This window comes from Plecotus auritus, assembly GCF_963455305.1.
Source record: "Plecotus auritus genome assembly, chromosome: 6".
NCBI lineage: Eukaryota > Metazoa > Chordata > Mammalia > Chiroptera > Vespertilionidae > Plecotus > Plecotus auritus.
The window spans coordinates 65,620,692-65,635,028 of NC_137773.1; the positions used below are offsets into that span (position 1 = coordinate 65,620,692).

Here is a 14,337-nt window from a genome sequence, read left to right on the forward strand (position 1 = left end):
GACACTTTTACCCAATTTACAATATAACTTGGATATTATCTGAAGTATTTTAAAGGTATGTGAAAAGAAAGAACAATGAACTTGTAGATAACTTTAAGAATACCCTATGAACCAATACTCTAAATTTTGAGACCCAAGATGTTCTAATATGGATTTTTCTTTCTTACCTCTAAGAAGAAATTCTAAAATAAGATCAGCAGGCTGCCAGTGAATCAAACTCTCCATTCATCATCTCATATTGTCTTTGGGCATGCAGGCATTTAAGAAAATACATGTAAATATGTGAATACATCTGGTCTATACAAGTAAATATATAGTTATTTGGAGGCAATACATTTTTAATTCAGTAAGCCGTGTAAACTGTAAACTTTCCTTTCAATATTGAAATGTTCTTTAGGTAACCCTAATCCAGCCTTTGGATAAACATACCTTATGCTCTCCAATGGGGAAGAAAACATGGGGAAAGGGAATATTATAGGTAGAAGTCTAATGGATGCCTAAAATATAAGCTTTCATTTGGGGTCTCCGTATGAGAAGTATGCCTGGTGAAGAGATGAAAACAGATTACTGTCTCATTCCTGCAAAAGCAGTATTAGTGACTATTCAGAGTGTCCGGGTGTGAAAGAAAAATGAATGTGAGGGCTAGAATGAAAGTGTGTGACACGGAATTGAATTAATTTAAGAAAATGCTATGAAAAACATATCAGTGTTTTACTTGTTAGTGATTAGGAAAATCAATTGTGATTTCTACTTTACTTTTATTACATAATTATATGTTTCAGTTTGTTGAGAGTTTTTGTAAAATACTGCCTTTATCAGATTCTCACACATATATACACATTCATACTCTCCTGCAAAAACTTCTGCATCCTGGTGTATGATAGATACGCTCCAGAAACACGACATTTTTAATAAATGAGCTTACAGGGGTGGGCAAACTTTTTGACTCAAGGGCCACAAGGGATTCTTAAACTGGACCGGAGGGCTGGAACAAAAGCATGGATGGAGTGTTTGTGTGAACTAATATAAATTCAAAGTAAAGGAGCGGAGGAGAGAGCAAGAGAACCGGATAGAACAGCCGGATCCGGCCCGCGGGCCGTAGTTTGCCCACGGCTGGCTTAAAACCTGTTTGATAACTACAAACTATTTCTTACAGAACTCTCATAATAGTACAGGGGAAAGTAGTCTCATTTTTAAGGAATATCTGTCAGAAGACAGAATCAAGCTTCTTCATCCTTAGAGCTTATTCCATTTTTCACTCCTAGAGAATTATAGAAAGTGAACCTCAAATGATGTAGAAAATAGTTTGCTGAGATTTGCTGCTAATACTGCTTTTAAAAGATTTCATTGAATAAATGCAACTTATTGTTGCATTCTTTATTGAATAAATGCACCAGCAGCGCTATTATATAGATAACAACTGATGCCCTATAGATTTCACAGAAGATAAAAGCATACAAATTGTATTAACAGGTATATTGTGCATACACATAGAAGAAACTCAGTGAATAATAATTCAAAGGGATGGTTAAAATTTGGTCTCTTTATGTCTAAAAGGAGAGGAAGGAAGGGGGGAAATGGGGCACTTATAGAAAAGCAAATGACTTTTTGGAAAGAAATTGTCCTTTAGAAGAATAAATGGGGATATGATACTTTGTAACAATGCCTCTTTGGATGTGATGCTGATTTCTCTCTGAGAGGAGAAGATTAGAATTGCTTTAGGAAAGAGATTTATGAAAATTGAAGTTTTATGGGAGGCTCTGCTTCTAGGCAGATAGGAATTTCAGGACCTCAAATGCTTTCAACTTTAAATAATTCTTATACCAAAGTATATTTGGTATATTTTGGTCTGGCATATCCTGATCCCTTTCAACATGCTATTATTTTTTTTTACTGTAAATATCCAATAATAACTTTAAAAGTATTAAAATAACAGATTCCAGAAAGGTAGTAGAGTTAAATTTTATATGTAAAATTACTCGCCTCTATATTAACAATGAAACAACTAGCTCATTGTAATCTGACCAAACAGACCCTATTTACATTAGTAATCTAAAGGATAAAGTAAGCAAAATTTGTGCAATAAAAATTGAAATTCTAACAGGTATTTAAAAATGACTTAAACAACTGCAAAAATATATCAGGTTCCTGGATAGGAGAAACCAACATTATTAATAATTTGTTAGTCTTCCCATTTGTGATCTATAGATTTAATATTTTTACCAATTGTGGTTATATTTTCATTCTTGCTGTGTAAAATTTATTCGCCAAACAATAATTAAATGATTTTTTAAAAAGACATAAAACATCACTATGCTTTTAAAAAATAGTTCAGACTTTCTAGATTCTTTATTTCCAAAATTCTGATCACTATCAGCAATGACTAGATGATTTAGCCATTTGCTCCCTGTGATACATCACTCCACTGAGACTTCCCATCTACAGATTCTACATTTTCACCTACTATCCTAGGTTTCCTCTATCACACTTGCTGAGACTTTATTTTCATGATACTGTCACTACTTAATTTTATCTTGTTTACATTTAGTCACTTGTTTATTTTTTGGCTAAGATAAAAATGTAAGATCCTAAAGATCAGGGACATAGGGCTACATACTTTTTTAAAAAAATGGAGCTATTCTTAGGACCTACGGTAGTAGTGTTACTAGTGGAAATGGGTCCTTTCGCAGAGTTTCGAGGAAAGCATTTCTGGGGCACCTCACATGGGAGGTTGAAGTGTTGTAAGGTTTACTGAAGCAGGATCAAACACAAAGGACTGTCCCAGGTTCAGCTCCATTCTGCTGTAGGGAAAGTCTTCAACAAAGCCAGAAGAAAGGCCAGGATTAAAAAATTCTGTGCTATTTGTTCAGTCTCTGTCCCCATCTGGGCTAGCTTAGCTTCTGTCCCTGGCTGTGCTGTCACTGTGTTACTGGACCTATGCTTGTGCTTGAAGCCTGAGCTTGGAGTCCACATGGCCACCACGCTGCAGGTGTCTGCTAGGGCCACATGGCTGTAATGGAGAGAGAGAAGCACAAATAAACCAGGCAAGGGCATGAAACCGAGCAAGTAAGGGAGGGGGGGTGGGATAAACCTTTGTTAAGCTTGAATTATATATTATCTCAGGTTTGGGAAGGACAAGGCAGTCTTTCAAAATAACCAGTCAATTTTCCAATCCTTTGCAGGCTTCGGTTGGGTCTTTTCCCTAAACAATTCATTTCCTAGATCTTCCCAGTTTTGTGCCCCTTATCCAATCTGATTCTTTACCAGACTAGTCTCCTCCTCTTTATGGTAGCCTCTTGGCTCCTGTGCATGCCTCACAGTAGAAGCACCTCCCCCCTGTGCCATCTTGGCTTCTAAAGTGCCTAGCAGAGGAATTTTCCTTTCTGTTAACAGTCCTTCCTGCCCACTTCAGGGACTGAGTCCTGAGGGTGGGTGATACAGCAGTCCCCAGGGGAGTGTGTGGAGCTGTTGTTTACTAATGAAGCAGGCTTATTGTCCTGTTCAGCTCCCTAGACCAGTGGTCGGCAAACTCATTAGTCAACAGAGCCAAATATCAACAGTACAACGATTGAAATTTCTTTTGAGAGCCAAATTTTTTAAACTTAAACTTCTTCTAACGCCACTTCATCAAAATAGACTCGCCCAGGCCGCGGTATTTTGTGGAAGAGCCACACTCGGGGGGCCAAAGAGCCGCATATGGCTCGCGAGCCACGGTTTGCTGACCACTGCCCTAGACTATTATGCTTAATAGTGTCTGATTCCCATTGGTCCCTTTCTTTATTAGTATCTACCTACCTCTGGTAACAGTAGGAACTTAATAATACCTGAATAGATAAATACATTTTAATTTAATAATATATAGAAAAAATGTAAAGCAAATTTTTAAGAGATCATGGTTTATAATTTTGAATTTAATAGAACTAGATATGCCAAAAATGAGCTAAAAGCTTCGCAAGACACTTTAGTATATCCTGAAAATCGTTACAGAAGCAGAGAGATGCATTATTTATAAATGTGGTTTTTATTAAGCGTGCTTATTATAAATGCAAATGTAAAGCCACTCATGTCATTAGTAAGCAGAGCAAACAAAATAATGATGTTATTGAAAGACATTGAGCCATTATTTTGAGATTTACCTTTAGTTATTAATAGCTATAATAATAATCAGGATAATCAGTTTCTATGAAGATGTCCTTCATTTGGTTTTAGAAAATGTAGCCTCAAAATCTTCTATAAATTACTTAAAATTATTCAACTCCCATTATTTTAAAAACTACATACACACATAATCAGAAATGATCAGTGATTGATTAACTTATTTGATTATATATACATCCCTTTATTCTTCATTAGTGTTTTTACTATTGGAAGACTAATTGCTTGGTGTATGTACTTTCATATTTTCTGTGCAAATGCATGTATTTTTACATTTTTTTCCTATTGCTATAAGCTTTTAAACATATGTATCAGATTATATTTTCCATAATGTGTTACAGCTTGTTTTATAAATCTAGTATGTTGTGGGAATTTTCTGTGTCAGTACATAGATTTTCTTCATTCTTTGTATACTCTTTCTGGACTAGTTTGGCCTAAATTGAGATCTTAGTTAGAAGGGCAAGTTTGATGTGTTCTAAATTTATAGGCAGATTGAGGCAGAATAGAGCATTTCAAAATTACATAGTAACACAGAGGCATGAGGGTATAGGAAAGGGACACAGAAATGGATGAGAAGAATAAGAAGAAGCAGCATACTTATGAGAAATGATGAAGGCAGAATAAAACTCAGAATTTGTAGGTGGATGAGAGAGAGTACAAAAGTGAAATAATTGAAATTACATTAACTGGAGTTTTAAAGTGATCATAAATGTCTAATATAGTTACAGAAACATGTTGAAACAATATAAGAAAAATATGTGGGCTTTAAATATTTGTAGAGGTTATAAATGAACTATATTTGGAAAGCAGAAGAGTATTAGGGAAAACAAATTCTGAGAGGTTCATAAGTTTATATATGTATTTATTTTACTTTAATAAAGATAAAATGAAACTTTATGGTTGATATTTTAAAATATGAAATTATATATTACTCAGGAAGAATATTGGTCAGGAAACATAATGTACCATTTGAATTAACTTATTACCAATTTTATTTTATCCATTTTCAACATTATTATCTTGTCAGTGTAATCAGCATCTTTTCTATCTTTCGCACAGCTCAAATAGGGATAAAGAGAAATCTTTTAGGATCTTTTCTTTTAGTGCTGCTCAAAAAGGATTTGTTTCATATGAAATAATCTTCTCCATATGATAGCAAAAATATTATTTTTCCTCTCCTTCCTATCTTTTGAACATAAGTTTATTCTAGACTTGTGAGCAGAAGAGTGTGAGTTACTATTATTTTTCCTGTAGAGACATGAAGACAAAGTCATGGGAAATTAATAATGAGTGATTCAGCTGTATTAAATAAAATGATTATTTGCCTGGGATATAGAGTAATAAAACCTAATTCAGGGAAGGTTGGTGTTGGCCCTGACAGCTGCACAATCACCTGTGGATTAAGATTGTTTCTGAGGTTGTTATACATAGCATGTTTCTGAGGTTGTTATAAATAGCATGTTTCTGAGGTTGTTATAAGTGGCGCAACTTCTGAGTCCCCATCTATTATGGGTGGAAGTGGAGTTCTTCCAGGTTGCAAGGAAAGGAATTTCCTGAGATTTGCACGGGAGGGTGAGTGATCTTTATTTCTATGAAATTAAACCTCTGGGTTTCCAATGTTGCATTTCCCTCCATCCCGCCATGGAAAAAGTCCAATCTTATCTTCAGCAGGGCAAGAATTAAGGCCACTGCCTAGAGTCTCTGCTCTGTATTAAAGCACAGTACAGTCCAGCATCCTGTATGTGGAGTCTGCATGGCCCATCTTCTAAGGCCATATAGCTATGGAAAGAGAACAAGTGAGCATGTGGGTCACAGAGAAAGAGAGTAAGAGCAGAACAAGAGAGAGATAACTCTTTGTCTGGTGATTATGTATTCCCAATTTTCATGGGCTTGTATTGGGGTCCACCCCAATGATTTATTTCCCACGTTAGACTGATAGGCAAGTATTTTCCCTAGGTCATCATCACCCCGACTTCACTGTGCGTGCATCCATCACTCCCTTTAACCCCCAGGTCTGCAGGGAATGAACTGGTGTTCCCTGGGGAGTGTGAAGTTGTAGTTTCCAGATGACCTTGCTGATAATGTTTGGCTTCCCCTTTGCTCTCTTTCTATTTTAAAATTAGCTAGCTAATTAGGATGATAGCAGGGTCCCAGTCGGTTTTGCTGGTATTCAGAAAAAAAACAACACAACAAAAAACGGTTGAGGTTAGGAAAGATTTGTTCTTTGTTGTTAGTAAATTGAATTAATTGAGTTTTTAAATATTCTATATTTTATGATTCTTTGACTTCTTGGGGCCCTGTTGGCCAGTTTGGGCGAGCCTGGCCAGCCCCTCCCAGTGTTAGCTAATTCCTAGAGATAGTAAACAACTTGTCCACTAGCATTCTTTCATACCTAAATCAGGCAATTCAAAGCTATGCACCCAACATCTTCTTTATCTAACTCTCACATATCAAAGCAATATTTCCTCTAACCTAAATTATGTCAGGGCTAGATACTTGACAACTAGAGACCACCCGAATAGCCCAGAATACATCAAAAGTTTTAAGCTATTCAATTTTAAATTTGCTCAAACTTGCCTACTCTGCCTTGCAGTGTTCTTTGTGCAGAAAGCACAATAAATGCTCTGGGCTATGCTTTCCCCTGCATTCCTTCTGCCAACTATAAAATTCTGATAGCCATGCATTGTGTGGCATGCCCCTTTCTCTTGGGAATTTTAATTAATACACTATTCTTGCAAAGGTAGTTGTCTCCATATCGGTCACTTTACCACACATGATTAAAACAAATCCTAGTACATTGATACATATATTGATACATTTTAATATATGTATCAATTCATTGTTTTCCAGAAATGGCATCTGTTTTATACATATAAGAAGGTCGGAATGAAAGAGTTGCTATTTGTTTTTTGTTTTTTTACTTAAACTTTATTTTATTTATTTATTTTTTTAATATATTTTATTGATTTTTTACAGAGAGGAAGGGAGAGGGATAGAGAGATGGAAACATCGATGAGAGAGAAGCATGGATCAGCTGCCTCCTGCACGCCCCCTACTGGGGATGTGTCCGCAACCAAGGTACATGCCCTTGACCAGAATCGAACCTGGGACCCTTCAGTCCCCAGGCCGACGCTCTATCCACTGAGCCAAACCGGCTAGGGCAAGAGTTGCTATTTGAACTCTTGCGACTGCTACCCTTGACAATTGCCCTGGGACTGGACTGCCTTGGCTATATATTTACAATGAAAATAGAAGCAATTAATTAAAAAATTTGAGCTTCTTTAACTCTAGCATTGAAAATATGTCTTGAAAAATGCTGCATATGGTATTATAAGTTCTCCACATTTTGGGGTCAAACACCTCATATTACTTTTGATAGTTCAGATTTGAAGAAATATCTGGCACACATTAAAGCAATAAATTTCAGGGCCATTTGTCTTTGCCAAGAATATAGATTCTTTCAGTTTAGAGGCTCTACTATTATTAAAATTTAACAAGTACAATTGATTGCTTGGAAACAATTTGGGCAAATTTATATAACAACCTTGAGATTTGCCTTTTTGTATTTTTCCAATCTATAATGAATAAAAGTTGATTTTACCAAGCAATAACATTTTTCAAGATGTTGTAGAAGTTAAAATCATATAAATTGCATTTATTAATGAAAAAAAAACTAATTTGCAGGGCTAGATACTGTATGATTCCAACTATATGACATTCTGAGAGAGATAAAACTATGGAGTCAGTAAAAAGATCAGTGGTTTTCAGAAGTGTGGGAGGGAAGGCTGAATGAAATATAGAGGAGTTTTAGAGAAGTTAAAATATTCTGTGTGGTACTGTAATGGTGGACTCATATCTACACTAATAAAAGAGTAAGATGTAAATTGACTGTAACTTCGCGATGCCCACCAGCCAATCAGGAGTGAGTATGCAAATTAACCCAACAAAGATGGTATGTTAATTTGCATATGCAGGCACCGAGTGGTCAGGGGTGGAGCAGGACACTTGCGTTGTCGCCATGGGCCTCTGGGCAGCATGGGAAGGCAAAAAGGTGGCTCCGGGCCAGAGCGAAAAGGTGGCTCTGGCTGAAGCGAAGGCGGTGCTGGCAGCCAGGGGAAGGAAGGCCCATTTTTGCATGAATCTTTGTGCATCAGGCCTCTAGTTATTATATATTTGTCCAAACCCGTGGGATGTACAGTAGCACCATGACTGAACCCTAATGTAAAGTGTGGACTTTGGGTGATAATGATGTGTCAATGTAGGTTCACCAATTGTAGCAAATGTTCCACTCTGGTGAGGGATGTTGATAATAGGTGCGCTGTGTTGGGAGGACAGGGAGTAGTGTATGGGAAATCTCTGTACCTTCCTCTCAATTTTGATGTGACCCTAAAGCTGACTTTTATAAAAAAAAGTCTTTGAAAGATCATACAGATAATCTTCTATAGCTATTTGGCTTAAGACTGAGTATTTCATTGAACAAAGAAAAAAATGGATAATCTAAGTTCTGGCTAGGTAGCAAACCAGACTACTCTCAAGACCTCACCAGTAGTTTATGGACATCACTTCTAGATACCTGCTGCTTCATGTGTGGTCTGAGGACTAGCAGCAGCCATAACACTTGAGAGCTAGGTAGAAATGCAGAATCTCTGGACCCACTGCATCTGAATCTATATTTTAACAAGATCTTCTGGTGATCTGTATGCACATTAAAATTTGAGCTCAGCTGGTGTGGCTCAGTGGTTGAGCATTGATCTATGCAGTAGGAGGTCACAGTTCGATTCCTGATCAGGATACATGCCTAGGTTACGGGCTTGATCTCCTATGTGGGTGTGCAGGAGGCAGCCAATTGATGATTCTCTATCATCATGGATGTTTCCATCTCTTTCTCCCTCTGCCTTCCTCTCTGAAATCAATAAAAATATATTCTTTTAAAAAAATAGAGAAGTGTTGCCCTAAATAATAGCCTTTAACAGGATTCAATTAACACATTTTTTTAGATTCTGCTTTTTAGTTGAACTCCCTGGAGAATAAGTATAACATACCCAACATGAGTTCTATGTCCTCCCCTGTTTTTTACTTCCCCACAAGACACATACTTAAATTTGCTTTAGAGAATGAGAAATATATGAAATGTCTAGAATAATTTTTTAGGTCTATTCCTGGCAAAATAGCAATTTATATCCACCAAAGATATTTGGATTAATAGTTCATTATGTAATTTTTAAAAATAGTTTGCTTTTGCTTATAACTCTTATGTTGATGTACAGACACAACTGGAATTGGGACTGGCTGGAGTCTTGAGGGAAGAGTTAGAAACCAAAGTGAATTTATTGCAATTTAGAGTATACATATTGCTATGCATAGTCTTGCCTATGTCTTAATGGTGTTTGGACAATCATATTAATTAATTAAATATAAACTATTTTTAATTAAGTTTTAAATACAACTATATTTTGATATTCAGTTGTGCTTTTGGCACTCAGCATTGTAGGTGTGAAAGTGTTTTCAGGCTCAGACTATTTTGAGATCATTGTGAGTGAAGCTTAGGTTCTTAAAAATGAAAGAATATTATTTGGCAGTAGGTGGGGTAGAGGGACAGGACGTGGATTTGAACAATATTTCTTCAGAAGATTCAGGAGGAGAATATTGGACCATCACCAAAAGAGAAGTTCAGAGCAGTGAAGAATTTTCTTAACTTCTGTAGTGGATAAAAATATGTTAAATGCTGGAGAACATGTAGCATTTGTATACCCTGAGGTGTTTAGATTCCAGGGATGGCACTCTATACCATCTCATCCACCCTCTCATTTCTAATTGTAGGTGGTTTGCTGGAGAGGGGATCCTGAGAAACTTTGAGAAATAGTTATACTTTCTTGGCTGTTTTAAGACAAATAGTTTCCCATTTTCAAGAAATATATTTGCTAGATATTATCAAAAAAGCTATAAGCCATAGTGTTAGATAGGACAAGGGTCTCAATATCTGGGCCATTCTTACCAAATGTTATTCTTGCTAAATATTAAAATGTAGCACAGTATTTTGCAGACTACATTTAAACAGGATAAGCTTGACAGGAAGTCAACCTGATAAGTTTGGCCAACTGCAAAAGAAGAAATCAACATCTAATTGATCAAACTGTGTGTATAAGCAATGGCTAAGTCTTCCTTCAGAGACAGAGCTTTTGATATGAATCCTTTACTTGATTCAAGTAAATAAAACTACCTTGTGACAACCTCATCTTGTTTTTGAAAAGAGAACTCCAAATGGCAAACCCCTTGAGTTTGGTAACCATAGTGATATTATTTTATAGAAATAATATAAATGAGTAACTTTTTCATTCTTTTTGTAGATCGTATCTTCATCTGATATCTTTTTTCTTATGCACAAAGGATTTTTCTTGAAATTTCTTGTGTGGGTCTGCTGTGGATGTATTCTTTCAGCTTTTGCATGTCTGAAAAAGTGTTTCACCTTCATTTATGAAAAAATTTATTCTGGTAATGAATTCTAAGTTGACAGTTTCATTTTTTCTTTTAGTACTTTAAAAATATTGCTCCACTGGATTTGCTCTCATCACTAGCTTTTTTTCCTTTTCATTTTATGTGTATTTTTAAAAATATATTCATTTTATCACTGTGTTAAGCAATTTGTTTAAACTGTGCTTTTGTGTAACTTTCTTCAAATTTCTTATGCTTGGGAGAGTTGAATATCTTGGTTATGCAGGTTTCTATTTTTCAGAAATTTTGATCATTATTTATTCAAATAGTTTCCCTTTGCTTGCCTCCATTTGTGTTTCAAGTTACCATATATTTGGCAACTTAAATTTGTCTCAGCCATCAAAGCTTCTGCTTGTGTATTTTTTCTCTCTGTTTCAGTTTGGATAGTGTTAATTGCTGTCTTGGAGCTTACTAACATTTTCTGGTGTAGGATCTATTCATTATTTCATGCTGTGTATTTTAATCTCAGACATTGTTATTTTTCATATCCTAAATATTTATTTAGACCTTTTAGTATCTTCCATGTCTATCTTTAATATGTCAAATCTAGCTTCTTGAAAATATAACAACTTTTAATCTTTTGATTACTAATTTTATTATTTATGTCATTTCTGGGTAAACCTTTGGTTGACTAATTTCTCTCATTCTGGGTAGTAATTTCCTGCTTCTTTACATACTCGGTTACTTTTTTTTTGAGACTTTTAATTGTTTTTATTACTCAAAAAAAGCCTCATTTTTAAAAATTATTTAGCTTTCTGACTCTGTGCTTGTGCCTTCAACACTTTCACAATGATTTTCTGCTCCTCAATAAGGAAAGCACGCTTGATCCTGTCACGGACACATTTAGCACACATGGATCCACCATAGGCCCTGCTGATGTGTTTTTTCGTTTTAGACAACCTCATTAGAACTTTAGGTCTCACAATATGAACTCTGCGAAGTTGGCCTGGGCACATACCACATGCAGATTTTGGTGCTTTCCCAACCTTCTTGGTATAAAGGTAAACAATTCTATTACCAGGGGTTTGGGAAGCCTAGTTTTGTTAGAGGCTCTATTGTAGGACAGCCTCCGATGGTTTGTCAAACATTGGACCATGGTGCATACCTGAAGTCACCATCCCTGGAAGAGCCATACTTAGTTACTTTTGATTGGATGCCTGACATTGTATATTTGCCTTGTTGGGTGCTGAATATTTTTATAATTTTAACATTTTTGGACTTTGTTGCGGAAGATGGTTAAGTTACTTCAAAAACAGTTGGATCCTTTTGTGTCTCATTTTTAATATCTGTTAAGCGGGACCTGAGCAGCAGTTAGTCTAAGATTAATCTTACGTACTAGTGAGGTAATGCCCTTTTAGTACTCTAACTGATGCCTCTCAATTATGTGGTTTTCCAATTTGGCCTATGTGAACTTTGGCCACTATTTAATTCTGTGATGGGTTCTTTCCCGGGCTTTGGGTAGTTTTTTCACACATATGCTAGTAAGTTCTCAACTGGATACCTCAGGGAGACCTTCCCTATATGCAGCAATCTCTTCTCCAGTGTGGTGCCCTGCAAACTCTAGCCTAATTACCTCCCCTGGACCTCCAAATCAATCTCTTTAACACAGGAAGAGCATTTGGCTCTTTTTCTTGTACTGCAGACTGGAAACTTTATCCAGGCAGAAGTCTGTGATCATCATAGGGATTACCTGGTTTGTTTCCCAATTCTCAGAGATTGCTGCCTTCTGTTGTTGTCTGACACCTAACATTTTGAGAGCTGTTATTTTATATAATTTGTCGTTTTTTGTCTGTTTGTTTCAGCTAGGAGGGTAAATCTGGTCCTGTTAATGTATTTTGGACCAAGGAAGAAATTCCTGGGCTATTGTAAACCAGTATTCTTTTATCCTTGTCACTGCTACACAAGCAGAAACCCTGCATTTTATATTCCTGGTTCTGAGAAACCACTGACTTGATATTTCATTAAAGGGCTGTTTCTATTGAAGGTAAATAGCATCTTGGATATCCATAGACCCTTGGACAGATCATAGATTTTTTTTCACCATTTTCCTCGACCCCAAGTATATTAATACTTCTCCCCTTACATCCTTTAATCCTTAACATGTTAAGATACTTTCTAAGAAATAACACATCTTTTTCATTGAAACTCTCTCTGTCATTCTCTAGTTGTCTTATGTATATATATATATCTACTTCTAACATGCCTTGAAGAGACTCCAGTATCCTAATTCACAATGAGAAAAATGATAAGGCAAGGAATTACATTAGAGCTAACCATTACTAATTTTCCTTCTTTTGAAAAATACCTTCTAACACCAAATAAACACAGAAATGAGTAAGTAAGTAAATATCTAGCTAATTAGGTAGTAGATATAGCTCAGTCATTCAACACAAAGTTAAACTATAAAACCAAATGTGCCATGCAATTTGACATTTCCATGCCTTTTCTTTAATTGTTTTTATATAAATCTTTGGTCACAGCCTACTGCATATTCATATTCTTTCTCTCTGGTATCAAAGCCACCTTTTAGTATATTAATTACTGATGTTGTTTTGGGGCAGAGTTTTACATACTCTATCAAACGCATTTACTTTAAACCCAAATTGCCAAAGTAACCATAAGTTAATGATTATGGAAGCTGTATTGGTAAACTTAATTATAAAAAAAAAGTGCCCTTCAGGCCCTTTTGGAAAAAGAAAAAGATTAATATAAAATAAACAGCATTGATAAAAGTTGTTCAACTGTCCCGGAGTATGGCCATCAGAGTTCAAATAGTCCTAAGGTTAAAGTCAAAGGGCTCCGTAGGTACTCCTATTTTATTAAACTGAAAAAATTAAGCAACTGGATTCTTATCTATTTTTTTTTTCCTAGGTACCTTCTTCCCAAATTACAGTTAAGATGCCTCAACCCTTTCTAACAGTGAGAAATAGCCGGACATAGGATATTCCTCAAAACAACTTTCAGGGAAATATCCTATATAATAAAAGGCTAATATGCAAATTGCCCCCTTGGGAGTTTGACCAGGAGACCAGGAGTTCAATTGCTCACTATGACTTGCGCTGACCACCAGGGGTTGGCACAGAACATGGCGGGTGATCAGTGTTGGGGGAGGAGGAGGTGGGGAGGTCAGGAGGTGGGGAACCTGATGGACCCTGATCACAGGCCAAGCCTAGGGACCCTACCCGTGCAATAATTTTGTGCACCGGGCTTCTAGTATAATATAAAATTAAAATACCAATGTTGTGCATATTTTGTTAAACTTATTTCAACTGTTTAGAGAGATAACTTTAGAAAACATTTTTTCTTTTTTTCTAGATAGAAGCAATGAAAGACTTATATGATATTTAGTCAGATAAGTATATTATATTGTGGCTAATAATACTACCTAAGGTGTGCTTTTTTTAAGTGATATTTTTATATGTGTGCACTGTTAAAAAACTACTAAATATTTTTTATAAAATAAAGAATTAGGTCCTGGAACTATTTATAATATGTAACAATATAAAGGATTTTTAAAATATTATTACTGAATATACTCTAGAAAACACGAATTCATTAGATAGATTTTATTCAGATAATTTTAAAACATTTTTATTGGTTTCCTAGGTTATGTAACCATACATCAGAAGTATATGGATGACTAGATAAGACATCGACAATCTTAAAGTTAAAATGCAAATACGTTCTTTT

The 14,337-nt window shown here is 35.7% G+C and overlaps 1 pseudogene across 1 annotated transcript; it reads right to left on the reverse strand.

Annotated features, from left to right (window-relative positions):
• Window positions 1-11,390: 11,390 nt before the first annotated feature.
• Window positions 11,391-11,743, reverse strand: LOC308250332 (large ribosomal subunit protein eL34-like; annotated as a pseudogene). The gene has a single exon. The product of its transcript is annotated as a large ribosomal subunit protein eL34-like (transcript).
• Window positions 11,744-14,337: the final 2,594 nt, after the last annotated feature.